We start from the raw sequence: 27,301 nt of genomic DNA on the forward strand, positions 1-27,301 counted from the left end.
ACTCTGGCCTGGCAGTTGGGAATGGAGATGTGGGCTCTGTTGTGCCTTCAGTGGGTTTGTGAGAATATATACCTTTTCTTATTAAATGATTCTGTGTGTTCTTCATCTTCACCAGCTATTACTTTCCTCGTGAGATCCACAAAGTTGCTGATTAAGATAGAATACTACTCAAGCACACCAGTACTGTTTTTTCCTCCAGAGACTGCAAACCAGGACACAGTGAATTAGATTGCTGAAGAGCAAGATCTTGCACGCCCTCTACCTCTGGCAACACTGGTGACCACTCACGCTCCCCATCATTTATATAAGAACATAAGAAATAGGAGCAGGAGTCGGCCATTTGGCCCTTCGAGCCTGCTCCACCATTCAATAAGATCATGGCTGATCTTCTACCTCATCTCCACTTTCCTGCACTATCCCCATATCCCTTGATTCCGTTAATATTCAAAAACTATCGATCTCTATCTTGAATATACTGAACGACTGAGCCTCCACAGCCCTCTGAGGTAGAGAATTCCAAAGATTCACCACCCTCTGAGTGAAGAAATTTCTCCTCATCTCAGTCCTAAATGGCCGACCCCCTTGAGGGGTCATAGATAGGGTACTGATTGATGTGCAAGAAGGCAAGAGGTTGGAGATGTGGAAGTGGAGCCTGATGTAGTAGGCATAAGACCTGTCAGAGCCCTTGTACTTTACCTGTACACATCTCCTCACCGCAAACACACCCATCAGTCAAACAACCTACCTCCACTACTCCACACTGAGCATTTATTGGTGACCAGAACCCAGCTTCCTAACCTGAGCGCATCTCCCTCCACCCTCCCACTGAGCATTACTTGATTGGAGCCTACCTCCTCATTCTCTCCCTCTCTCTCCTCATCTTCTCCTTGCCTATCTTCTCACTCTCCCCTTCCTTCCTCAACCACCGCCCCCCCTGAATACTAGTCCTTTTGTTGCTTGTTTTTTTCTGCCCCTTTTCTGGTTCACTTTCTCCTCTTCTGGTTTTCTCTCTCTGCTTTCCTCTTGTTCTTTCTTTCCCACTCCTGTCTGTCTCGCTCCCTCTTTCTTTTGGGATTCTCACTCCTTTACTTCTCTCTTCCCCTTTCCTGTCTCAGTGCATCTCTAGAAAGATTCCATTATCCCGAGAATATAAACCTTGCTTCAAATTGTGTGTAGTCTATGAACACAGGCAGTGGGAGAGATCTGGCTCGCCCCACTAAAGCAGAACCGAAGAGGAGAGAGTGCTGCAACTCTTCAAAATTGCTGGGCCTGGAGCACTGGTAAAGGCTGCTCCATGATCCTCCAATCAGGCAGCAGCCTTTTCCAGTCCTTCAGGTCCATGAACTTTAAACAGCTTGAAGGTGTTTTAGTCAGCTTTGCACACATGTGCAAAGAAGAAGGGAACTTGCAGCAGCTTTGTGGCTAGATTAAAGAAGCTTGTGGCTTGCCTTTTAGACATCGCTGCCTCATATTGTTTCAAGCTGTCAAGTTCACTTTATTAGTTTTCAAGTTCAGTACTGAATTAAATTACAATTTATTTTCTTTATCTCCTCACTTCCTTGGAACCTGTGCTATTTTCTTTACTGCCCCACTGCCCGAGAAGCCCATCACTGAGTTCATTTAATTCATTTCTTACTTTGAAATTGTTCCCCAGTTCATGTCACGCTGCATTTCTTTTGCTCATTTATTAGTTTGAATTTCTTTCTCCAGTTGTTTTCATGCTGCTGAATGTTTTTAATTCAATTGTTCCCACTATTAACCAGTTTGAATCTGTTCCCCAGTTCATTTTGTGCCGAGTTTATTCATTCATTTGTTTACCACTTTCAAGTCTCCTGTTGAATGAATTTACATTTATTTTATTTCACTCCCCTCTGCCCGAGAAGCCTGCACCACACGCTTTACTGTCGGTTTGAGCTGGATCTGTTCGCCAGTTCATTAACTTCAGTTTCCTCCCCACTGCCTATTCCTCTGCTCCTGTTATTTGAATTATTTTGCCAAGTTTATGAAGTCTGCTATTTTAGTTGCTTTACTGAGTTTACTTCATTTCTAAGTTTTCCTAATTTTTAAAATAATTTTCCTCTTTTCCCCCAGCAGTGTACTGTCCCTTCCGGCTTTTGAATTACTTTACTGAGTTGTTTAAGCTAGCTATTACAATTAATTTATCCAGTTTATTAAATACATAAATCTCCCATTGTTTTGAATTGGAAAATGTTCTGAGTTTAAATTTCATTAAATTTTCCTCCCCTTGGTTTCCATACACACAAATCCATAAAGGTGGCAGGGCAAGTTGAGAAGGTGGTTCGAAAAGCATCTGGGTTACTTGGGTTTAAATCGAGGAATAGAATATAAAAACAAAGCAATCATGTTAGAACTTTAGAAATCACTGGTTAGACCTCAGCTGGAGTATTGTGGACAATTCTGGGCATTACATGTCGGGAAAGATGTGAAAGCATTAGAAAGGTTACAGAGGAGATTTACCAGGGTGTTACCAGGAATGAGGGACTTCAGTTATAGGAGAAGTTGGAAAAGTTCGGCCTGTTCACCTTGGAACATAGAAGGTTAAGAGGTGACCTAATAGAGGTTATCAAGATGATGAGAGGTTTTGAAAGAGTAGATAGAGAAAAGTATTCCCTCTAGCGAGATTTAAAATCATTGGCATAAGATCTAGAGAGAAGATGAGGAAAATATTTTCACTGAGTTGTCAGGATCTGGAATGCTTTACCTGAAAACGTGGTGGAAGCTGATTCCATAAATAATTTAAAAAGGGCTGTGGGACTAAGCATGACTGCTCTTTCAAAGGCACGATGGGCTGAATGGCTTCCTTCTGTGCTGTATGATTCTGTGATTCTATAATTTCCATGCTGCCTGTTGCCCTGTTCCACTATTGAATTACTCGGCTAAATATGCTGCTGCAAAGGTGTGGAGGGATTTGAAGATTGTTGTAAGTTTAGTATGTTGCAGGACATGGAGTTAATATCTGTTTGAATGAGCCTGGGAATCATTGGTGAGCAGGATTTAGTGAGGGACAAGTTACGGATTGCTGAATTTTCAATGTAATTTTACACCAATTTCTTTTCACTTTTGTCCCCAAGCAATGCCGCAGGAGAGCTGCAAGTATATCTTTAACTGCAGAAATGGTTTGTGTCAACCTTGTAAGTGTCTGAGTATAGCTGAAAATAATTAATTTGCATATACAATTGCCTGAAAAAACAACACAATCATCATACGTACTGTCACATAACCTAATGTGCTGGCCGGTAAGTCTGCCTGTCTGTCTCCCGCCACACCAAATCTGAATTTATCTCTGGCTGTCTTGCGATGCACAAAACTATTCTTTCATTCATACAAATGACCCTTTTATCCATTAGTGCTGTAAATGTAGATGATAGTGTTTTGTTCTTGGGACGTGTGATTGAAACTTGACATTTCTGTGGCTGGACACAGGTATTGTTCTTACCTGACATTAGCTTCCTAGAAGTTTTGATTTCACAGTGCTGTCCTGGAGAGATCTGAAAAGTGATTACACTTTGATGCTTTATCGCTTTTCATGTTGGTAAACAATGTCCCTGGCATTGACGAGGGAATAGTCTCCAGACATGTATGGAGCTTTTAACTTTGATTAATTTACTCTCTTGTGTAGGTTGGTTCAAAGTGGCATTTTCGGTGTGTGATTTAAATTAGTAATGTCAGTGACACTTTTGGGTCATTTTATCACCATATCTTGTCTGTTTCATCAAGGGGAAATGTGCTGAACAGAACTTAGCTAGAGTTACCCTGGCAACAAGGTAGTGGTTAATGAAAGCCCTGACGTCCAATTAGAAATCCAGTTTATGTAAAATTTGTATTCGTTTCATAGAATCGTAGAATAGTACAGAAAAGAAGGAGGCCATTCGGCCCATCGAGTCTGCGGCAACTCTTTTGAAGAGCAATCCAGTTAGTCCCACTCCCCCGCTCTTTTCCCATATCCCTGCAGTCCAATTCCCTTTAGAAGGCTACTATTGAATCTGTATCCACCACCATATCAGGCAGTACATTCCAAATCCTAACCACATGTTACACAAAAAAGTTTTTCCTCATGCCGTCTCTGGTTCTTTCTCCAAGCACCTTAAATCTGTGTCCTCTGGCTATCGACCCTTCAGTCATTGGAAACAGTTTCTCTTTCTTTACTCTATCTAAACCCTTCATGATTTTAAACAGCTCTATCAAATCTCCTTTCAGCCTTAAATAACAGAAAATGCTGGAAACACTCAGCAGGCCAGGCAGCATCTGTGGAGAGAGAAACAGAGTTAATGGGGTCGATTTTCCGGAAGGAGGCGGGACTACAACTTTTGGGTTTTAGTCCCGCCTACATCGACGTCCGGCCAATCCGTGCGATTTTCCCTTGATTGACCTTGTTAAGCCCGCCCAGCGGGCTCAGCAGGCCAATTAAGGGCCACCCGGCAACAGGTGACATCACAGACTGAAATTTCATCTAGCAAGAGTTCTTGACAGATGAAATATCAGTGTTTCACAGCTGTTTCAAGCTGCCAAACACTGACAGCCTGAGTTGACATGAGTCATTCTGCACAGACTCAGTTAGAACTCACTTCGGCACTCAAAGCTGAAGGCTGTCACTTTTCACAGATCGCAGCCGTTCAGCTTTAAGTGCCGGCTGAGTGATGCATTCCCGACGGCTACAGGAAGAAAGGCTGTGAAGGTAAGTACAGGTAAATAAAAGTTCTTTACACACTTTAGGCACACCAAACACACTTACCTTTGCACTCATGCACCCATCACTCACCTGAGCACCGACATCACGACCCATCCAACTCCTTCAACCCGACGGCCCGCCTGCTCTAACCTGGCGTGGTTTGGAGCCGTCGGGAAACCCACACGAAACCCCTCAAAACAGGGATTAGGCTAAAAACTGCCTGTTAACTACCTGTTAACAGGCAGTTAATTGGCACTAATCCCTTCCCGCCTGGGGTTGGCGGGTCCCAGTGCGGGGCAGGTACCCGCTGCCACTGAAAGTTGCATGGAGCGGGGTTTTGGGCGGGATGGTGTTGGAACCCCCGAATTCGGGGTTCCCCCCCCCCCCCCCCACTCGCCTGAAACCCCGCCTGACGGCTCCAGGAAAATCGACCCCAATGTTTCAGGTCTGTGACCCTTCGTCAGAAGTTAGCTAGAGTTGCTCTGGCAACAAGGTAGTAGTTAATGAAAGCCCTGACGTCCAATTAGAAATCCAGTTGATGTAAAATTAGTCGGGTCCTCTTAGCCTTCTCTGCTCTAAAGAAAACAACCCCAGCTTCTCCAGTCTATCCACGTAACTGTATTCCCTCATCCCTGGAACCATTCTAGTAAATCTCTTCTGTACCCTCTCCAAAGCCTTCACGACCTTCTGAAAGTGTGGTGTCCAGAATTGGACAGTTTACTCCAGCTGAGGCCGAATTTGTGTTTTTTATTGGTTTAGTATAACTTCTTGGCTTTTGTCACTCTATACTTCTAATTTATAAAGCCCAGAATCCCATATACTTTATTAACTGCTTTGTTAATCTGTCCTGCCACCTTCAAAGATTTGTGTGCAAACACTCCCAGGTCTGTGTCTTCTTGTACCCCACCCCCTTTAAAATGGTACCATTTAGCATGTATTGTCTCTTCTCATTCTTCCTACCAAAATGTATCACCAGACACTTTTCTGCATTGAATTTCACCTGCCATATGTCCTTACTTAAAACAGAGCTATAAATGGCAGATGATTTCACTCATTGCAAATTCTATTTTAAACAGTTATGACGGAGGACTGTTCGATGGCACAGTGGGTGGTTATTTTAGGTGCAAAGTGACAGCTTGGTGTCTGTGATTTCATACAATCTTGGTGTGAGAGAGGCACTTCCTCAAAGAGACGAAGGTGAAAACTGGAAACCCAGTTGAGTTGTTGGGCTGATCTTAGCCAGTAATAAAGTGACTTTGGTGGAGTCCAGAAAGCAGATAAAGAATGGTCTATAGTGCTAAGACCTAAATTAGGAGGAAAATCTATTTTCTGGCGTGGGGACTGATGTGCCATCGATAACTCAAAGACAAGGGCCTAGAAATTGAGTTTGCCTCCGCCAGGGCTGTAGCGCCTGAAATTTAGCGCCAGCGTTAATTGCCGCTGCGCCCGCCAAAAATTCAGCTGCGCCGCGCCCAGACGGCTGCGGGCGCTAATGGAGGGTGTCAGTGCCTCGCAATGGGCGCTGAATGCAGGATTGCGGCGCTAATCCCCCGCTGCGGCACCCGATGCGGTGCGGCAGGCTGGGGTACTGCAGGCCTCCTCCTTCTGTTAAGGAGGAGCTGCCTGCAGCCGACCGCTGGCCGGTGGAATCGCACGAAAAATGAGCCCGGCACCTCGGAGAAGTGCCGGGCTCGAGGCCCACACACATCTGTGCCGCGGGGGGGTGGTGGAGGAGTCCGGGGAGGGAGGTGCGGGCAGGCGGCCGCCGGGAAAGCGGCCGGCCGCCGCGCCACCTTAATGCACCGGCGCTAAGTCCAGCAAGAAACTTTTGAAAAATCGTTGGTTGCGGCTGCCACGGGCGAGGCGGCCGCAACTGAATTTCGGCGTCCGGCCGCGTTACCACGGCAACCGGGACGCTGCGCACACCGATGACGTCATCGGTGCCGGCGCAGCGCTACCGGCTAACGCCGATGGTAGGGCTCAAATCAATTTCCGAAGCGGCTATAATTCCGGCGCAAGGCCCTCTAGCGCCTCTAATTGGGCGCTAACCCCACTCAATTTCTAGGCCAAGGAGTTTAAAAGGATTCAACTAAAGGCTTTTAATCACTAAGAACATTGCAGGTCTTTACACATCGGGTTCGTCTGATAGAATGACTCATACAGCTCTTGAGACCTTTATATGACAAAAGACAGGAGCGTAGCCAATACACACAATAGGTAAAAGGGTGCGGTACCCACAATACAAAGCAGGTAAAACACAGGGGCTGATGAAGGCATATATTTCATCACATTCACCCCTTCTACAGATTTAGTCTGTCCGGGGGTGTGATAGTCCTTCCTGAATGTCTCAACAGTACCTCGGGTTCCGACCGGGAGTCCGTGGTGCCCTCCTGGGCATACCCATGTGTTGGGGGTGTTGCGGGTACTTCTGGGGGTGGTGAGCCTGGGGATGGTGGAGGTTCTTCTGGGGGTGGTGGTGATGGGTCGTCGTTGCTTCCTGCCGAGGCGAGGTCCTTTATGGACACGGTGTCCTCACGCCCGTCGGCGTGCTTGACATACGCGTACTGTGGGTTTGCGTGGAGTAGGTGTACTGCCTCCACGAGTGAATCCGTTTTGTGGCCCCTCACATGCTTTCGTAATAGGACTGTCCCTGGGGTGGAGAGCCACGAGGGTAGGGACACTCCTGAGGTTGATTTGCGGGGAAAAACAAACATCTTCTCGTGAGGAGTGGCGTTAGTAGCAGTACACAGTAGCGACCTTATCGAGTGGAGTACGTCTGGGAGGACCTCTTGCCAGCGGGAGGTGGGGAGGCCTTTAGACCTTAGTGCTAAGGTGACCGCCTTCCACACTGTCGCGTTCTCCCTCTCCACTTGCCCATTACCCCGGGGGTTATAACTAGTGGTCCGACTCGTGGCTATCCCCTTCGACAGCAGGTATTGGCGCAGTTCGTCGCTCATGAACGACGCCCCCCTGTCAGTGTGGATGTAGTTAGGCATGCCGAACGTGCAAAACAGGTTGCCGAGGCACTTGATGACCGTGGCACTGGTCATGTCTGGGCAGGGGTAGGCGAATGGGAAGCGGGAGTACTCGTCCACAATGTTGAGAAAGTACACATTGCGGTCGGTGGAGGGGAGTGGTCCCTTGAAATCTAAGCTCAGGCGCTCGAATGGCCGTGTAGCTTTGATCAGGTGGGCTCGGTCGGGCCTGAAAAAACGGGGCTTGCATTCCGCACAGGTGCGGCAGTCCCTGGTCATAGACCGGACCTCCTCGATGGAATAGGGCAGGTTACGGGATTTTATAAAGTGGAATAGCCGGGTGACCCCCGGGTGGCAGAGGCCATTGTGGAGGCCCTGTAGCCTGTCCCCCTGGATGGTGGCACACATCCCTCGTGATAAGGCGTCGGGGGATTCGTTGAGGGCCCCCGGCCTATATATTATGTCGTACTCAAACGTGGAGAGTTCGATCCGCCACCTGAGAATTTTGTCGTTCTTGATCTTCCCCCTCTGTTTGTTGTTAAACATGAAGGCTACCGACCGCTGGTCGGTAAGCAGGGTGAAGCGTTTGCCGGCTAGGTAGTGCCTCCAGTGCCGCACTGCCTCCACTATGGCCTGGGCCTCCTTCTCTACCGAGGTGTGCCTGATCTCGGGCCCTTGGAGGGTTCTTGAGAAAAAGGCTATGGGCCGCCCATCCTGGTTGAGGGTGGCTGCTAAAGCGAAGTCGGACGCATCGCTTTCGACCTGGAAAGGGATGTTTTCGTCCACTGCCCGCAGCACGGCCTTCTCAATGTCGTGTTTAATGCTGTTGAAGGCGGCGTGGGCCTCGGCGTGAGCGGGAAGGACGTTGATTTCAGGAGGGGATGGGCCTTGTCAGAATAATTGGGGACCCATTGGGCGTAATAGGAGAAGAACCCCAGGCACCTTTTCAGGGCCTTGGGAGTGTTTGGTAGGGGTAGCTCCCGTAGGGGGCGCAATCGGTCGGGGTCCGGACCGATTTCCCCGTTTTCCACCACGCAGCCCAGGATACAGAGGCGCGTGGTGCTAAAGACACACTTATCCTCGTTGTAGGTGAGATTGAGTCTGAGGGCGGTTTTCAGAAATCTCGCGAGGTTCGAGTCGTGGTCTTGCTGGTCGTGGCCGCAGATAGTGATGTTGTCTAGGTATGGGTAGGTGGCTGTTAACTGGTTCTCATCGACCATGCGGTCCATCTCCCGCTGGAAGACCGAGACCCCGTTCGTTACCCCAAAGGGGACTCTGAGGAAGTGGTAGAGGCGTCCGTTCACCTCGAAGGCAGTGTATGGACGGTCCTCCGGCCTAATGGGGAGCTGGTGGTATGCCGATTTTAGGTCAATGGTGGAAAGCACCCAGTACTGCGCGATTTGGTTAACCATATCCGCTATGCGGGGCAGAGGGTAGGCGTCTAGCTGGGTGTATAGATTAACCGTCTGGCTATAATCTATCACCATCTGCTTCTTTTCGCTACCCTTAACTACTACTACCTGGGCGCGCCACGGGCTGCTACTGCATTCGATGATACCCTCCCGCTTGAGTCTTTCTACTTCCGACGCAATGAACCGTCTATCCTCCCAGCTGTACCGCCTACTCTTGGTCGCTATGGGTTGACAGTTGTGTGCGAGGTTGGCGAACAGAGAGGGCGGCTTGACCTTCAGGGTAGCCAGACCGCACACTGTGAGGGGCGGCTGGGACCCACCGTAGGTAAGCGTGATACTTTGGTGGTGGCACTGGAAGTCCAGACCCAAGATCACGCTCACACAGAGATCTGGCATTATCAATAGTTTAAAATCTCTGTAATCAGTGCCTTTTACCGACAACATAACCGCGCAGAAACCTGTAATTTTTGAGGTATGAGTCTTATCAGCCATGGCGATTTTGCCCTGTGTGGGGACTATCGTTAGTGAAAGTCGTTTTACCAGGCTAGGATGAATAAAGCTTTCGGTGCTCCCGCAGTCAATCAAGCATTTAACCTTGTTCCCGTTTACCTCTATGTCCATCATCGATTTAGACAACGGATGTGGCCTGGATTGATCCACTGTGATCGAGGCCACCAGTGGGTCCTGGAGGTCCGTGTAGTCGGGGCAAGATGGTGGACTCCATGAGGGTGGACAAGATGGCGTCCAAGATGGCCGCCCCCACGGCGCGCACGCGGCGGTGGTGGAGTTGGAGGCGGGGTTCCCTCTGCAGACTTTGCTGAAATGTCCTTTCTTCCCGCATTTAAAACAGGTGGTGCCCTTCGCTGGGCACAGATGCCTGGAGTGTTTGTCCTGGCCGCAGAAGTAGCATTTCGGGCCCCGATGCATCGCGGCAGTAGTGGGGCTCCTGGGTGGAGGCTGGGGCTCCGATGGTGCTGGGCTGGCCCGAGACCTGGGAGGTGAAGATGGCTTCCAAGATGGCGGCGCGCACGAGGCGGAGTGGGCCGCGTGGCCTGAGGAACAGGATTCAGAGTTCCTCTGGGCCATATTCAGCGATCGCACTATACCCATAGCCTGTTTTAAGTCCAGTCCCTCCTTTTCAAACAGTTTCTGCCGAATGTAATTAGAACTGAGGCCCGCAATAAAGGAGTCTCGGATCAGCTCCTCCGTGTACACGATGGCAGACACGGCCTTACAGTTACAGTCTCTGCCCAGTACTTTTAGGCTTAGCATAAAGTCCTCTAGTGACTCACCATGCCGCTGCGTGCGAGTAGTCAGAAGATGCCTGGCGTACACCTCGTTTATTGGCCGCACGTAGTGGGCCTTCAGAATGGTGCAGGCATCCCCGTAGCTGGTGGCATCTTGGATGAGAGGGGAGACCCGATGGCTCACCCAGTTTCGCAGGATTCCCAGTTTCACGTCTCCGGTGGCGGTTGCGGCTGCTATGGTGGTGGATGAGTTTGCAATGAAAAATTCGAAGCATTGGAACCAGTGTCCGAACTGTGTGGCTGCGTCTGAGGCATGGGGGTCCAGATCCAAGCGCTCTGGTTTCAGGAGTCGATCCATCTTGGTGTTTTAGTGATTAAAATTGATGTGCCATCGATAACTCAAAGACAAGGAGTTTAAAAGGATTCAACTAAAGGCTTTTAATCACTAAGAACATTGCAGGTCTTTACACATCGGGTTCGTCTGATAGAATGACTCATACAGCTCTTGAGACCTTTATATGACAAAAGACGGGCGTAGCCAATACACACAATAGGTAAAAGGGTGCGGTACCCACAATACAAAGCAGGTAAAACACAGGGGCTGATGAAGGCATATACTTCATCACAGGGACAGAAATAAAAAAATTATTCAATCATTTCTACAAATTTGTAATATTAGGATCAGTGGATTTCTTTCTCACAATCAGATCAGGAGAGCATCATGCTTAACTGTAATACCCATATTGTCGAATAGCCGACCAACTCTCAGGCCGCGATTTCACCTACCTCAGCGGGTCCGGTGCGGCTGGGGTCGGTGGCGGGTCCCGACCTCGTTGCTAGCTCCAGCCCACTCTGTAGAATGATTTTACCGTGATTGGGCTTGATAAGCCCGCCCAGCGCGTTTGCCGGCCAGTTGAAGGAAACGGGGCTGATGACATCACATGATTTTGCGTCATCAGCCGGTTTCATTAAAGGGACCATGATTTTGACAGTTGTGCTGTCAGTGTTCAACAGCATTGAGGTGCTGCAAACACTGACAAGCAATGCACAAAGGTGCACAGCTGCAGCCAGGTTCTCCCATGACTCCCTCCATATGCTTATCGAGGGAGTCACAGCATGCAAGGAGGTTCTCTTCCCTTCCAACGCAGCCTGGTTTCACATTGCACAGGAGGACACAAGCAGGGATGTCATCAGGAGGACCAGGCTTCAGTGGCGCAAATGTTTCAATGATCTCAGTAGATCACGAAACGTTACTGCAAAGCAACACTGAACCTCATCCTGCTGTGCCACTCATCACATCCCCATCATTCTGCCTTCCCTACCCTACTCCTGCACATCCTTACTTACACCAACTTACCTTGCACCTACATCCATCCCTTTCTATCTACATTATCACTTCCCCATCTCGCTAGGCACCTCTCACACTCAGTGTCATAGGGGGAAAAATTCAGTTGGTTTGCGCCTCGCGTTAGCGCCTAAAGAAGGCGCTAATGAGGCGCAAAGCAACTTGAGCCCGTGCGCGGTGATGTTTGCGCCGCTCACGAAATTAACTAGACATTTTACGGCAGCGCTAAACACGACAGCCACGATCTCCTGCGCCGGCAGATCGTGACGTCAGTCAAGTACGCAACACCCCGGTAGCGCCCCGGACCGGATATTGAGTGGCGCCCCCTGCCTTACCGCCTACCGCTAGTAACGACAGGTTGAGGGGAGCGTTTTGCAGTCAGGAAGGGACTGGGGGAGCGCTACTTAAAGGTGACCGCTTCCTGCCTTTTTTTGTTGGTGACATTCTGAGAGAGAGAGAGAGAGAGAGAGAGACTTCTGGAGAGATTCAACGCTGTGTGAAGGAGTTTTGGGTCCTGAGCAGCACTTTGCAGGTTCATTTTGATTTGCCCTTCCTTGTATTGATTTAGAAGAGACTGTGGGGGCTGCACTCTGAGCTCTTTCCCTGGGCCTCTCCATTGTTCTTTCCAGCAGATTTGATGTACAGGTCTCTCCAGGCCGAGATTCAAGGCTGCAATGAGCAGGATGTGGATGGAGAGCAAGATCAACCTTCCCCTTTAAGAACTGGCCGGCGCCAGTGTGTCTGTATTCCATTGCTGACTGACATCACATGAGCTTCGCCAGCGCTTTGAGATAGCGCCTCGCTCCTCGGCCTTTGCGCCTTAAGAGAGGTGTGTAGTGCCTGATTTAGCGCTCCAATCAACTCCAACTCCAGGGGCGATAAAAGCCAAGTTTGCAGTTGGAGGCGATAATTAGCGCCAGGCGCTAAACTTTGCGCACAGACGATAATCGTGCCCCAAACGGGGCGATACTGAATTTTTCCTCCAATCTGTCTTCCACATGCAGTAAGCAACAACTTCTGAGCTTGAAAAGTGAACAGCTGTGAGATGGGAGCTTTGATAACACATTTGCAGCTGTTCAGCATTGACAGACCCGACATCTGGGAAAGTCGCCTGGTGGCGGGTTCCCAACTCGCTGTCAAAAAACATTTTCCCCACCCGACCCACCACCAAACACGCCCGTTGACCCCTCGAAGACTGAATCTATTTGGTTAAAGTTAAGGAACAGAAAAGGAGCTGTTACATTGTTTACTATAGACCCCCAAATAGTGAGAAGGATATAGAGGAGCAAATCTGAAGGTGAATTTCAGAAAATATAAAAATAATGGAGCAGTAATAGTAGGGGGCTCCAATTACCCTAATATAGATTGGGGGGAAACCGAGTAAAGGGCAAGGAGGGCGAAGAAGTCCTAAAATGTGTACAGGAGAACTTTCTTCATCAGTATGTTTCTAGCCCAAAGAGGAAGGAAGCAGTTCTGGGGAATGAAGTAGGACAAGTGGAGTATGTCGCAGTGGGAGAACATCTGGGTAATAGTGATTAAATCTAATTATATTATAAAGTAGTTATGCAAAAGGAACAAAGAAAAATCAAAGGTGAAAATACCCAACTGGAAGAGAGCCAATTTGAGAAGGGATCTAGCGCAGGTGGACTGGAAACAAAAAGATTGGCCATGGAAACAGTAAATGAGCAATGGCAGGCTTTCCAAGGCCGAGATACTTCGGGTACAAACCAAGCATATTCCCATAAGGAGGAAAGATGGGCATTCAAAGCTAGAGCTCCCCGGATAACAAAGGAAATAGAGGTTAAAATAAAACAGAAAATGTCAGCTACAGAATACAGTCAAAAACCAGACAGAATACAGAGGGGGAATTTGTGAAAGGATATAAGGGCAAAGAGAGTATGAGAAAAGATTATCAGTTAACATAAACGGAACCCAACAATCTTTTATAAACATATATAAAATTGAAGGAAGGGTCGGGCTGATTAGGGAAAAAATGAAAATCTTGTGGAGGCAGAGGGCATGACTGAGGTATTAAATGAGTACAGGTAGATTATCCTTTATCCGAAAACCTTGGGACCAGCCGTGTTTCGGTTTTCGGAAAATTTCGGATTTCAGAAGGTATTACGGGGCAGCACCCCGTAAGCCACCACTTTCGGTTTTCAGACGTTTTCTGTTTTCGGAAGTGCGGATAAAGGCTGGTACACTATCCCTTATCCGAAAGGGTGGGGGTCGGCGGGGGGTCGGGGGGGGAGAAAAGAATATCGGACAGGCCGCTGCAGCTATCGGACGGGCCGCTGTATTGTTGGGTTCACTCTCCCGGTATACCTCCTTCACACTGCCCGGCTCGGCCTGCAATCTCCTACCCAGGAGGGAACTCAGTGACCCTCTGCCCTGCTCAGCGTAAGTCGTGCGCCACTCTGGTCATGTAGTGCGCACGACTTACGCTGAACGAAAAAACTTTCAGTTTTTAGAGGGTTTCGGTTTTCGGAAGTTCGGATAAAGGGTAGTCTACCTGTACTTTGCAATTGTCTTCACAAAACAAGCAGATGAAGTTAATATCACAGTAGTGGATGGGGGAGTAGAGATATTGGATAGGATAAAAATAGATAGAAAGGAGGTGCTACGTAGGTTGACATCACTTAGTTAACAAGTCACCTGGTCCAGATGGGATGCATCCAATGTTGCTGAGGGAAGCTAAGGTGGAGGTAGCAGAACCTCTGACCACAATTGTTCAATCCTCCTTGGATATGGGAGTGGTGTCAGAGGCCTGGCGAATTGCAAATGTCACATCCCTGTTCAAAAAAAGTGGAGAGGGATAAACCTAATATGTACAGGCCAATCAGTCCAACGTCAGTGTTGGGAAAACTACTAGAGACCATTGTCAAGAACAAAATTAATTCTCACTTGGAGAAGCATGGGTTAATAAGGGACAGCCAGCATGGATTTGTTAAAGACAAATTGTGTCTGACTAACTTGTTTGAGTTCTTTAATGAAGTAGCAGAGAGTGTTGATGAAGGTAGTACCATAGATGTATATATGGACATTTCAAAAGGTAGTTGATAAACTACCACATAACAGACTTATTCGGATAGTAGCTGGTAGCATATGGTATTAAAGGGACAGTGGTAAACAGTTAAGGGATAGGAGGCAGAGAGTATTAGTGAACAGATGTTTTTCTGACTGGAGAGAAGTATGCAGTGGGGTCCCCAGGGGTTGATATTGGGCCCATTGCTTCTCGTTATATATAAATGATCTGGACTTGGGTATAGAGAGTACAGTCAGAATCAGGGGAATTTATAATGGGGAACAAAGAAATGGCAGACCAATTAAATACATACTTTGGTTCTGTCTTCACAAAGGAGGACACAAATAACCTCCCAAAGATGTCGGGGAACATAGGGTCTAATGACAGGGAGGAACTGATAGAAAACAGTATTTGTAGGGAAATGGTGTTAGGGAAATTGATGGGATTGAGGGCTGATAAATCCCCAGGGCCTGATAATCTACATCCTAGGGTACTTAAGGAAGTGGCCCTAGAAATAGTAGATGCATTGCGGGTCATCTTCCAAAATTCGATAGACTCTGGAACAGTACCCATGGATTGGCGGGTAGCTAATGTTACCCCACTGTTCAAAAAGGATGGTAGAGAGAAAACGGGGAATTACAGACCGGTAAGCCTGACATCGGTAGTGGGGAAAATGCTAGAGTCCATTATAAAAGATGTAATAGCAGAACACTTGGAAAAAAGTGGCCGGATCGGACAAAGTCAACATGGATTTACAAAAGGTAAATCGTGCTTGACTAATCTACTGGAATTTTTTGAGGATGTAACTGGTAAAATAGATAAGGGAGAACCAGTGGATGTGGTGTATTTGGAGATTCAAAAGGCTTTCGATAAGGTCCCGCATAAGAGATTAGCGTGTAAAATTAAGGCACATAGGATTGGGGGCAAGGTATTGACTTGGATAGAGAACTGGTTGGCAGACAGAAAACAAAGAGTTGGAATAAACGGCTCTTTTTCCGAGTGGCAGGCAGTGACTAGTGGGGTACCGCAGGGATCGGTCCTTGGACCCCAGCTATTCACAATATATATTAATGATCTGGACGAGGGAACTAGATGTAATATCTCCAAGTTTGCAGACGACACAAAGCTGGGTGGGCGTGTGTGCTGTGAGGAGGATACCGAGAAACTCCAGTCTGATTTGGACAGGTTGGGTGATTGGGCAGAAGCATGGCAGATGCAATATAACGTGGATAAATGCGAGGTTATCAACTTTGGTGTCAAAAACAGGAAGGCAGATTATTATCTGAATGGCAATAGATTGGGAGAAGGGGAAGTGCAACGAGACCTGGGCGTCCTTGTGCACCAGTCGCTGAAAGTAAGCATGCCGGTGCAGCAGGCGGTTAAGAAGGCAAATGGTATGTTGGCCTTCGTAGCGAGAGGATTTGAGTACAGGAACAAGGATGTCTTGCTGCAGTTGTACAGGGCCTTGGTGAGACCACATCTGGAGTATTGTGTGCAGTTTTGGTCGCCTTATTTGAGGAAGGATGTTCTTGCCATGGAAGGAGTGCAGCGAAGATTCACCAGGCTGATACCTGGGATGGCAGGAATGACGTATGAGGAGAGATTGGGTCGATTGGGCTTGTACTCGCTGGAGTTTAGAAGAATGGGAGGGGATCTCATCGAAACTTATAAAATTCTAACAGGACTAGACAGACTAGATGCTGGAACGATGTTCCCGATGGCCGGGGAGTCCAGAACTAGGGGTCACAGTCTAGGGATAAGGGTTAAGTCATTTAGGACTGAGATGAGGAGGAATTTCTTCACCCAGAGAGTGGTGAACCTGTGGAATTCTCTACCAAAGAAGGCAGTAGAGGCCAATTCATTAAATATATTCAAGAAGGCGTTGGATATATTTCTTAAGGCTAGGGGGATCAAGGGATATGGAGAGAAGACAGGAACAGGGTACTGAATTTGGACGATCAGCCATGATCTCATTGAATGGCAGAGCAGGCTCAAGGGGCCGAATGGCCTACTCCTGCTCCTATCTTCTATGTTTCTATGTAATTTCAAAATTTGCAAATGATGCAAAACTTGACACCATAGTAAATAGTGAGAAGGATCAAAGCAGACTTCAAGAGGACATAGACAGACTGATGAAATGGGCAGAGACATGGCAGATGCAATTTAATGCGGATAAGTGTGAAGTGATGCACTTTGGGAGAATGACATGGAGAGGCAGTATAATCTCAATGATACTATTTTGAGGGGGATGCATTCCTCTTGAGTGCCAGGCTCTTTTGCCGGCACCTCACTCCCCGGTAGTCCAGCAGGACCCTGGTGTGTGCTGCACTAAGCCCCTCCCCTTTAATGAGGGGAGGGAGGCCTGTAGTACCGCTACATGGGGGACTAACTTTTCCGGCAAAGTTAGCTCCCGAAAGGGGGCGCGACCCAATTTTTCCTCCATAATGTAAAGGGGGAAAAATTGGGTCACCGAAAAAGTTAGTGCCCCCATGCCAGAAATTGAATGGTAGAACATAAGAAATAGGAGCAGGAGTAGGCCATTCGGCCCCTCGAGCCTGCCCCGCCATTCAATAAGATCATGGCTGATCTGATCTTGGCCTCAACTCTACTTTCCTGCCCGCTCCTCATAACCCTTGACTCCCCTGCAGCTCAAATATATGTCTATCTCCTCCTTGAAAATATTCAATGACTCCACCCCCACTGGGGTAGAGAATTCCAAAGATTCACGACCCTCTCAGAGAAGAAATTTCTCCTCATCTCCGTTTTAAATGGGCGATCCCTTATCCTGAAACTATGCCCTCTAGTTCTAGATTCCCCCACAAGGGGAAACATCCTCCCTGCATCTACCCTGTCGAGCCCCCTCAGAATCTTACATGTTTCATTAAGATCACCTCTCATTCTTCTAAACCTTAATGAGTATAGGCCCAACCTGCTCAACCTTTCTTCATAAGACAACCCCGTCATCTCAGGAATTAACCTAGTGAACCTTCTCTGAATTGCCTCCAATGCAAGTACAGGAAACTTTCTGGTATCCGGCATGGATGGGACCGACGTGTTGCCGGTTCATCAACAATTCCGGATAACCGAACGCTATAGTAAAAGATACGGAGCTCAGAGCTCCGTATAAAGCAACAAACCCTGTTGCTTACAGCTTCAAAACAATCGGCACAAGTTGCAAGCGTCTCTGTAGCTTAGCAACAGCTTCAGCTACACCCTTGCACAGCAACAAATGGAGTAAAAAAAGTAACCTGAACCGACTCCTGAATTTTGCCGGTGGATAGAGCGTTCCGGTTATTTAGGGGCCGGTTAATCGAAAGTTTCCTGTATATCCCTCCTTAAATAAGGAGACCAAAACTGCACGCAGTACTCCAGGTGTGGTCTCACCAACGCCCTGTACATTTGTAGCAAGAATTCCCTGCTTTTATACTCCATCCCCCTTGCAATAAAGGCCAACATTCCATTTGCCTTCCTAATTACTTGCTGTACCTGCATGCTAACTTTTTGTCTTTCAATTTGTTTATTAACCTCAGAATCATGATTAGCAGCGTTTCAACTTAAACATCGAGTATGCAAGTAATTAGTACATAGGGTTAAATAAAAGTAGTTCTGTTATGCCACAGTGATTCAGCGCCCCAAGCAGGAGCCGGGGTACTACTGGAAGTGCGCCCCCTCCCTCTTGGGGCGCTCCCATTCAATATCACGGCACTACGTGCAGCAGCGCCACACACGTTGGCACGTAGCGCCGTGTCACTACAGGCCTCCCTCTCCTGATTAAAGGGGAGGGGCCTAGTGCAGTGTGCACCGGGGCCCTACTGAACTACCAGGGAGCGGGGTGCTGGCAAAAGATCCTGGCACTCAAGAGGAGCGCCGGGCTGAGCGATCGCGGCCAGCACCCCGCAGGAGGAGGCGAAAGGGGACAGGTGCTGGCAGGCGGCCCAAAAAAAATGGCCGCCCGGCACCTGCCCTTTAATTTGTGCTGCCCCAGCCGCAAACATGGCACCCTGACCCTGTCGGACATGACGTCCGGCGATAGGTCAGGGGACGCGAGCCAAGTTTGCGGCCAGGGCACAAGTGGGGCACTGCGCACGGCGATGACGTCATCACCAGAGGCGCAGCGCCACGGGGCGCTACCGGCTACCGCCACCACTAACCTCCTGCTGAATTTTGTGGGAGGCGTTAGTGGTGCCGCTCCCGGGCGCTAGGTACTTTGTGCCCCCAAATAAACAGTTATTTTTTTTTAAATTCTGAATAGTGAAAAATAATTGCTTTTTGTGCAGTTTAGAGTTTTCAGAAGGCGAAATGAAAAAATTAGTATGTACTAGCCATGCATAAAGTTGCAATTTCCTGGTGGCATGGTGTCATAGAGTGATAGGATGATTGTTCACGATCACAATTTATCACACGATTTGTTCCAGGTCAGTCAAAATCAGAGGTAAGGCACTGAGCAGGGGGCTAGGTGCAGGCCCATATTTAGAGAAAGAGGGAAAGAAGCATATCCTAGGATATTGTCTCAAACATCCCAGATATACACGACTGTTGCCTACAGGTGGTAATAGCAGAGGCATAAGTGTGTATGAACACTGGGATCAATACCCTGACAAGAACATTCATCAAGGGCACCAGACAAATCTTCAACCTCCTCACCTTAACTCCTCGTCAAGGAAACACCTGGGGATTACTACCCAGTCTGTGCCTAGGAGTTAATGATGCTTAAATCTGGCATCAACCAGTTTGGATTATATTAGCATTTACACCATCAATCTCCCATCAGGATCCGCACAAGCTGTTGTGAATGAATTAACTGTTCCTTGACAGTTATCAAAGGAGAAGTCAGACAACAAAGTCATGAACTAACAATTGTTTATTAACCTTAGAATCATGATTAGCAGCATTTCAACTTAAACATCGAGTATACAAGTAATTAGTAAATAGGGTTAACTGATTAAATAAAAGTAGTTCTGTTATGTCACAGTGATTCAGCAGTAACTGCTCACTGATTATAAATTTACAGTTGCGATAAGTGTCTGAGATTGATATAAGTTGTTGAGATAATTTAGGATCAGACTCCTTATATAGCTGACAAGTTAACAGCATTAGAAAACCAGTCTATTTAATAGATTAAATCTATATACTTGTAGTTATCAATGTTTCTAGAAATTATCTGCCTTGTCCTTATGAGCTGGCGTGGATGGATTGGTTGCCTTGTCTTACTTTGAGTGGATGGTGTCAGTCTTCTGAGACATGAGAGTGATGAACCTCTGTCTGTAGAGGTGCTATCCGTTGCTCCTAGATGGAAGGGGCACACATGTCTGACCGGTATCGCTGTACAACTTTAACTTCTGTACCCTCTCTCGGTTTCTGTTGGAAAGGTGCACTTTCCAATTTTACAAAGACACCTTTCTACACGTACTAGACAAAAAACTCCTGCACCTTCTAGTACAAGGCTTCTACAAGAACTACAACTAAAGGACTTTGGACTGAGGGTTTTAGTGCAAAACACCATCTTAAAGAAACCAATTCTATTGATCTATCGTATGTTGGAAGGTTGCAGGCCTTCTGGTGTCAATCATCTCACACAGCCTTGTTGTTACCCTTGATCTCCAAATGTAAGAAGCACTGGCACCTAGACATGCCAAGTCACTCATTTACTCCCTAGATTCTCAGGTCTTTGCTTGCAAAGTGTCTCACACAGGTCCAGATAAGTCAAGACATTTTTACGTTCCCCTTAACGAGCCATCTCCAGGACTGTGGGATTGATGGTTTCTATCCCTGGTATGGTACATTTTGTTTATAAAAGCCTTTATAGTACAATTAGCATTAGATCTCCCAGCATTCAACAACAACTTGGCTGACTACTGACTCCATTTTGGAGACACAGTAAGGGTAATTCTTCGGGCATTTCTCCTACAGTTGAGGTCATGTTTTGCGTCTACTTTCTCAGCCAAGAACCCAAAGACAAGGGAGGAGAAAATGAACATATTTTTGAATAATAAGCTGAATTACTTTGTGAAATAGATGTTCTTTATGTGTTTGTGTTGGGTCAGAACAGCTGGTTGTGAATCAACTGTTATACTTTGCTGATATTATAGCTCTGCATACGTATGGGATTCAGGTTCAATGATTGATTGTTGTTGTGGGACTGTGTCTATAAACATATAAGGCTGAATTCTCTTCCTGTTGGTGGGTTAGCAGTGGGTGAGACTCTCGCCTGCCCACACTCCAGCTTACTAGTCATGCAGGGTGGTTAATATTGCTCCTGACTAGGGCACTGCCACTGGAACAGAGGGAAATATAGTGGTTGTAATGTATTATCACATGACTTAGTATGAGCATGCTCAGTTTGCTCTGACCTAATAAACAAGCACATGAACTAGCAGCTCATCGTGTCTCTGTCCTTCATTTGTTCTACCCACATATATTACATTTTGGCGACAAAGATGAGATCCCAAAGTCATTTTTAGGGATCATTGAAGGACACAGTGTTCAACATTCGAGTAGACAAGTTTAAGGTGAATTTGTGACAACTAAACTGAATTTTTGCTATGTTTTAACGTTCATGCTGATGCAGAATTGGCTGTGCTTCGCCTTCGGGTGTACATATACACAACAACAGCAGCGTTGATTCTCACAGGTACACAAATAGCGTACCGAGTCACTGTTCGACGGGATTGGGACAATCATGGCCACGCCTATGGGATTCATTGGAAGCCTCGGCATGTATGACCGAGCTCGCGAACCATTCAGTTCTTACATTGAGCGGATGGAGATGTTTTTAGGGCCAATTATTGAGACCGAAGGTGCAGATGAGAATGTTCAAGCTCAAAATAAAGTAATTCATGAATGGAAGGAAGCAATTTTTCTAACGGAGATCGTGCCAGATGTCTATAGAACATTGACAAACCTACTCGCGCCAGGGAAAGCGAAAGATGCGTCGTTTGAAGACATTGTCGAGAAACTCGAGGACCATTTCAACACCAAAGTCTTCTGTAAGGAGATCAGGAAGGCTCCGCAAACCTGTTATTAAACTGGACTTGTAGTTCATTTAAATGAAAAACAGCCGGGAATTTTTGTTATATCGTACATGTAATGCTGGGAAAGGTGGGACCATATTTTGTTGTATTTGAGAGGGGAATACATACTCTTTTTTTAAGGGGAAAGCAGTGTAATGTATGATCACATGGTTTGTCACATGGTTTGGTATGAGCATGTTCAGTTCGCTCTGGCCTGGTAAAGCAAGCACATGGACTAGCAACTCATTGTGTCTCTGTCCTTCATTTGTTCTACCCACATATATTACACTGACGCAGTCTATAAAAGATGGAAGCTCGTTAAAAGGGACGTGACTTTTTAAGCAGTAAGATGCAAAACTGCCAGAATGGCTGAAGGAGCAGCAGCCTCAGTTGGTCAGCAGCCGCTGTCTTTTAAAAGGGTGGTGCACATTAAAAGAGAATGCCAGCTATTTTAGATGACATTTTTTAAGCAGTGGGTTTCAGGTGGTAACTATTACCACCCTATTTTACTCAGTTTAGCCCCCTGCCAACCAAAACCATCTCAAAATGGGCCGCAAATCAACGGAAATTTTAGCCCATAGCCTCGGAGGAAGAGATTTGGGGGTGAAAATTGAGTCGCGCCCCGAAAAAATTAGCGCCTCCGCAGCCGAAATTCATCGGTAACACCCCAAGAGGGAAGCGGGGTGCTACTGGAAGAGCCCCGCCTCCCTCTTGGGGCGCTGCAAGTGAATATTGCGGCGGTGCTGCGGCATGTCGCACCGCGGTACTGCAGGCCTTCCTCCACTTCTTAAAGGGGAGGGGCCTTGCTCAGCGCGACCCGGGGCCCAGCTGGGCCACCGGGGATCGGTGTGCCGGCAAAAGAGCCCGGCACTCAAAAGAAGTGCCGGGCTCACGGAGCGCAGCCGGCACTCTGCGGATGAGGTGCTCAGGAGGCCAGGGACGGCACCAGAGGCAGGTGCTGGCAGGCGGCCAGCAACAAAAATAACCGCCTGGCACCTCACCTTTAACTAGCGCCGCCCCGGCTGCAGGTAGGCCCCCCTGACCCCGTTGGACATAGTGTCCGGCGGTAAGTCAGGGGGCGCTACCAAAGATTGCAAGCGGGGCGCTAACAGTTACCGCTGCCGCTAACCTCCCACTGAATTTCGCGGGAGGTGTTGGCAGCTCCGCGCCCGGAATTTCTCCCCCTTGAATTAGTATTTTTATTTTCAGGAGTTGTTCTGGGAAGCGTTGATTTACAATCAAAGTTTCAGCAAATCATCAACAATTAAAGCAAATCTTGTCCTTAATATATAGAGTAACACGAATATAGATCTAAACAGCAAGATGAGTTGAAATTTCTTTTTAAATTCAGATTAGTGTCTGTTGGATGATATCATGAGTTATGTAAATCTAAGGACCTTGACTCAAGTTCAACCATTGACATTAGTTCAACAGTTCTTTGTAAGCAGTGGGAGCTACATCAATCTGGCAATCATTTTAAAACTTTTTCAACATAATTTTAATCATGGATCCACCTCTGAAATGTTAAGTGATTGCTATTTTCAATTTAGCTTATAGAATTTGTCTCTAAAACTGCACTTTTGTAACATTTGTAAGATTTAAAGCATAATAGATTTCGAGTAAAACAGTATTGATAGAGTTGGTTTATGGCTGTAACAATACCATTCTGCTAGTGAAATCCCAAATTGTGGTGCTTCAGCACAGGCACAATGGGCTGCATGATTCTATGATTTCAGTAAGAATTACAACAGTAATTCCACTGTAAAAGCTGATATTTTTGCATCTTATTTAGCAGGTTTGACATAACATTTTAAGTACTTTTGTATCAAATGAGTGATAAGATCTGAAATTTTCAGGTATAGCACCTTGGCTGAGAAAATACTTCAGGCTTGATAAGCAGCGCACAACTATAATAGAAGTGCTCCAGAGATTAGGTTTGGTACTTAAGAGTACATGTAACCACTGGCCATTTATCATTTGTACAAACCCTTTAAACACTTCCATCGTGTAATTAAATAAGCCTCAGTGTCTAGAACTGATTTACAATGCAGGCAGCTACAAATAAGCAAAATAAACTATGCTTCTGCTGTCTTGAATCATTGAATACAATTGTGCTTTCACGCAGGGCCCCTGAAAAGAAAGATTGATTTAATCTTGGCCTGCTACATATGGATTTCAACCATGTATTCAAAGGGATTTTAAAACAGGTTAAATGTTAACTGTAAGTTAGTTAATAGTCTATTAAATAGAGGCATGGCAGGGCAGCTCAGTCCCACGGAATGCACATTTTGTGCCATGTGAGAAATCCTGGACGCTTCCCGTGTCCTGGACAACCACGTGTGCAGGAGTTGTCGTCAGCTAGAGGAGCTCGAGCTCCGGGATTCAGAGCTCGAGCTCCGGGATTCAGAGCTTGAGCGGCAGCTGGCGTCACTGCGGTGCATCCGTGAGACTGAGAGCCATGGATAGCACATTTCAGGAGGTGGTCACCCCGCAGATAAGGAGTGTGCAGGCAGAGAGGGAATGGGTGACCATCAGACAGAACAGGAGGACCAGGCAGGTAATGCAGGAGTCCCCTGAGTGTATCTCGCTCTCCAACCAGTATTCTGTTCTGAGTGCTGCTGAGGACGATGGTTCCTTTGGGGAGTACAGCCAGAGCCAAGTCTGCGGCACCACGGGTGGCTCAGCTGAGGCAGAAGAGTGGGAGAGCAATACTGGTAGGGGATTCGATAGCTAGGGGAGCAGACAGGTGCTTCTGCGGCCACAGATCTGACTCCAGGATGGTATGTTGCCGCCCTGGTGGCAGGGTTAAGATGTCTCTGAGCGGTTGCAGAACATTCTGAGGGGGGAGGGTGAACAGCCAGAGATCGTGGTCCATATTGGTACCAATGACATAGGTAGAAAGAGGGATCAGGTCCTGCAGGCAAATTTCAGGGAGCTAGGAAAGAGATTAAAAAGCAGGACCTCAAAGGTAGTAATCTCCGGATTACTCCCGGTGCCACGCGCAAGTGAGTATAGAAATAGGAGGATAGAACAGATCAATGCGTAGCTGGAGAAATGGTTCAGGAGGGAGGGCATCAGATTCCTGGGGCATTGGGGCCGGTTCTGGGGGAGTTGCGACCTCAACAGGGCCAAAAACAGTACCCTTGCGGGGAGGTTTGCTGTTGTGGCGGGATTAGACTAATTTGGCAAGGGGGATGGGCACCAGGATGTAACATTAGAAAGGGGAAATTAAGTGCTCAAAGGATTGGGAGAGGCAGACAGCACTAAAGTAAGAAAATGGTAAGGTATTAGGTGGGGACAAACTAAGAGAGAATACAGGATGGTCTAAGATGGGTTTACAGTGTATGTATGTGAATGCACGAACCGTAGTAAACAAGGTACGTGAGCTACAGGCACAAATAGCCACATGGGAATATGATGCTGTGGCAATAACTGAGACCTGGCTCAGAAAAGGGCAGGATTGGGTATTAAATATTCCTGGTTATAAGGTGTTCAGGAAAGGTAGGGAAGGAAAGATAGGAGGTGGTGTGGCAGTATTGGTTAAGGGGAATGTTACAATGTTGGAGAGGGAGGATGTCCTGGAGGGGCCAAGGACAAAATCTATATGGCTAGAGTTAAGAAATAATAGAGGTGCCATTACACTACTAGGTGTATTCTATAGACCGCCAAATAGTGGGAAAGATATGGAGGAGCAACTTTGCAGAAAGATTACAGAGGTGCAAGAACTATAGAGTAGTAATAATGGGGGACTTCAATTATCCTAATATAGACTGGGATTGTAATAGTGTTAAGGGCAGAGAAGGGGAAGAATTTCTGAACTGTGTTCAGGAGAACTTTCTTGATCAGTATGTTTCTGGCCCGACGAGGGAGGAGGCATTGCTGGATCTGGTTCTGGGGAATGAGGTGGGTCAAGTGGAGCAAGTGTCAGTAGGGGAACATTTAGGGAACAGTGATCATAGTATCATAAGGTTTAGATTAGCTATGAAAAGGACAGGGAGCAATCATGAGTAAAAATGTTTAACTGGGGGAAGGCCAATTTCAGTGGGATGAGAACGGATCTGGCCCGGGTAAACTGGAATCAAAAATTGGCAGGCAAAACTGTATTGGAACAATGGGCTGCCTTTAAAGAGGAAATAGTTCAGGTACAGTCGAGGTACATTCCCTTTAAGATGAAAGGCAGGGCAACTAAAGCCAGTGCTCCCTGGATGACGAAACAGATAGAGAATATGATGAAGCAGAAAAAGAGCGCGTATGACAGATGTCAGGTTGCAAATACATCTGAGAATCAGGCTATATATAGAAAGGTCAGAGGAGAAGTGAAAAAGAAAATAAGGGCAAAGAGAGAGTATGAGAATAGAATGGCAGCTAACATAAAAGGTAATCCAAAAGTCTTCTATAGGCATATAAATAGTAAACGGGTAGTAAGAGGAGGGGTGGGGCCGATTAGGGACCAAAAAGGAGACCTACGCATGGAGGCAGAGGGTATGGCCGAGATACCGCAAGTGATTAAGAAGGCCAATGGAATGTTGGCTTTCATTGCTAGGGGGATAGAATATAAAAATAGGGAGGTATTGCTTCAGTTGTACAAGGTATCGGTGAGACCGCACCTGGAATACTGCGTACAGTTTTGGTGTCCATATTTAAGAAAGGACATACTTGCTCTCGAGTCAGTACAAAGAAGGTTCACTCGGTTAATCCCGGGGATGAGGGGATGGACATATGAGGAGAGGTTGAGTAGATTGGGACTCTACTCATTGGAGTTCAGAAGAATGAGAGGCGATCTTATTGAAACATATAAGATTGTGAAGGGGTTGGATCGGGTGGATGCGGGGAGGATGTTCCCGATGATGGGTGAAACTAGAACTAGGGGGCATAGTCTTAGAATAAGGGGCTGCTCTTTCAAAACTGAGATGAGGAGGAACTACTTCACTCAGAGGGTGGTAGGTCCATGGAATATGCTGCCCCAAAAAGCTGTAGAAGCTACATCATTACATAAATTTAAAACAGAAATAGACAGTTTCCTAGAAGTAAAGGGAATTAAGGGTTACGGGGAGAGGGCAGGAATTTGGACATGAGTCTAGGTTCGGATCGGTCATGGCCCTGTGGGTAGCGGAGCGGGTCCAGGGGCCATGTAGCCTGATCCTGCTCTTATTTCGTGTGTCTAATTCTGTTAGATTCAGGAGATGGTTCTGTGATAGTGGATTGGCGGTTAGGATCAGATCAGCCATGATCTTATTGAATGGCGGAGCAGGCTCAAGGGGCCGATTGGCCTACTCCTGCTCCTATTTCTTATGTTCTTATACTAAACGAGTACTTTGCACCTGTCTTCAGCAAGGAAGAGGATGCTGCCATAGACATAGTGAAGGAGGAGGTAGGTAGTGGAGACACTTGATAGTATAAAAATTGATAAAGAAGAGGTATTAGAAAGGCTGATTGTACTTAAAGTAGATAAATCACCAGGAGCGGATGAGATTCATCCTAGGATGCTGAGGGAATTGAGGGCGGAAATTGCGGAGGTACTGGCCATATTATTCCAATCCTCCATAGAGACGGGGGTGGTGCCAGAGGAGTGGAGAATTGCAAATGTTACCCCATTA

The sequence above is a fragment of the Somniosus microcephalus genome, chromosome 14 (assembly GCF_052327205.1).
Source record: "Somniosus microcephalus isolate GS21.2 chromosome 14, FLI_Smic_1.0, whole genome shotgun sequence".
Classification (NCBI taxonomy): Eukaryota; Metazoa; Chordata; class Chondrichthyes; order Squaliformes; family Somniosidae; genus Somniosus; species Somniosus microcephalus.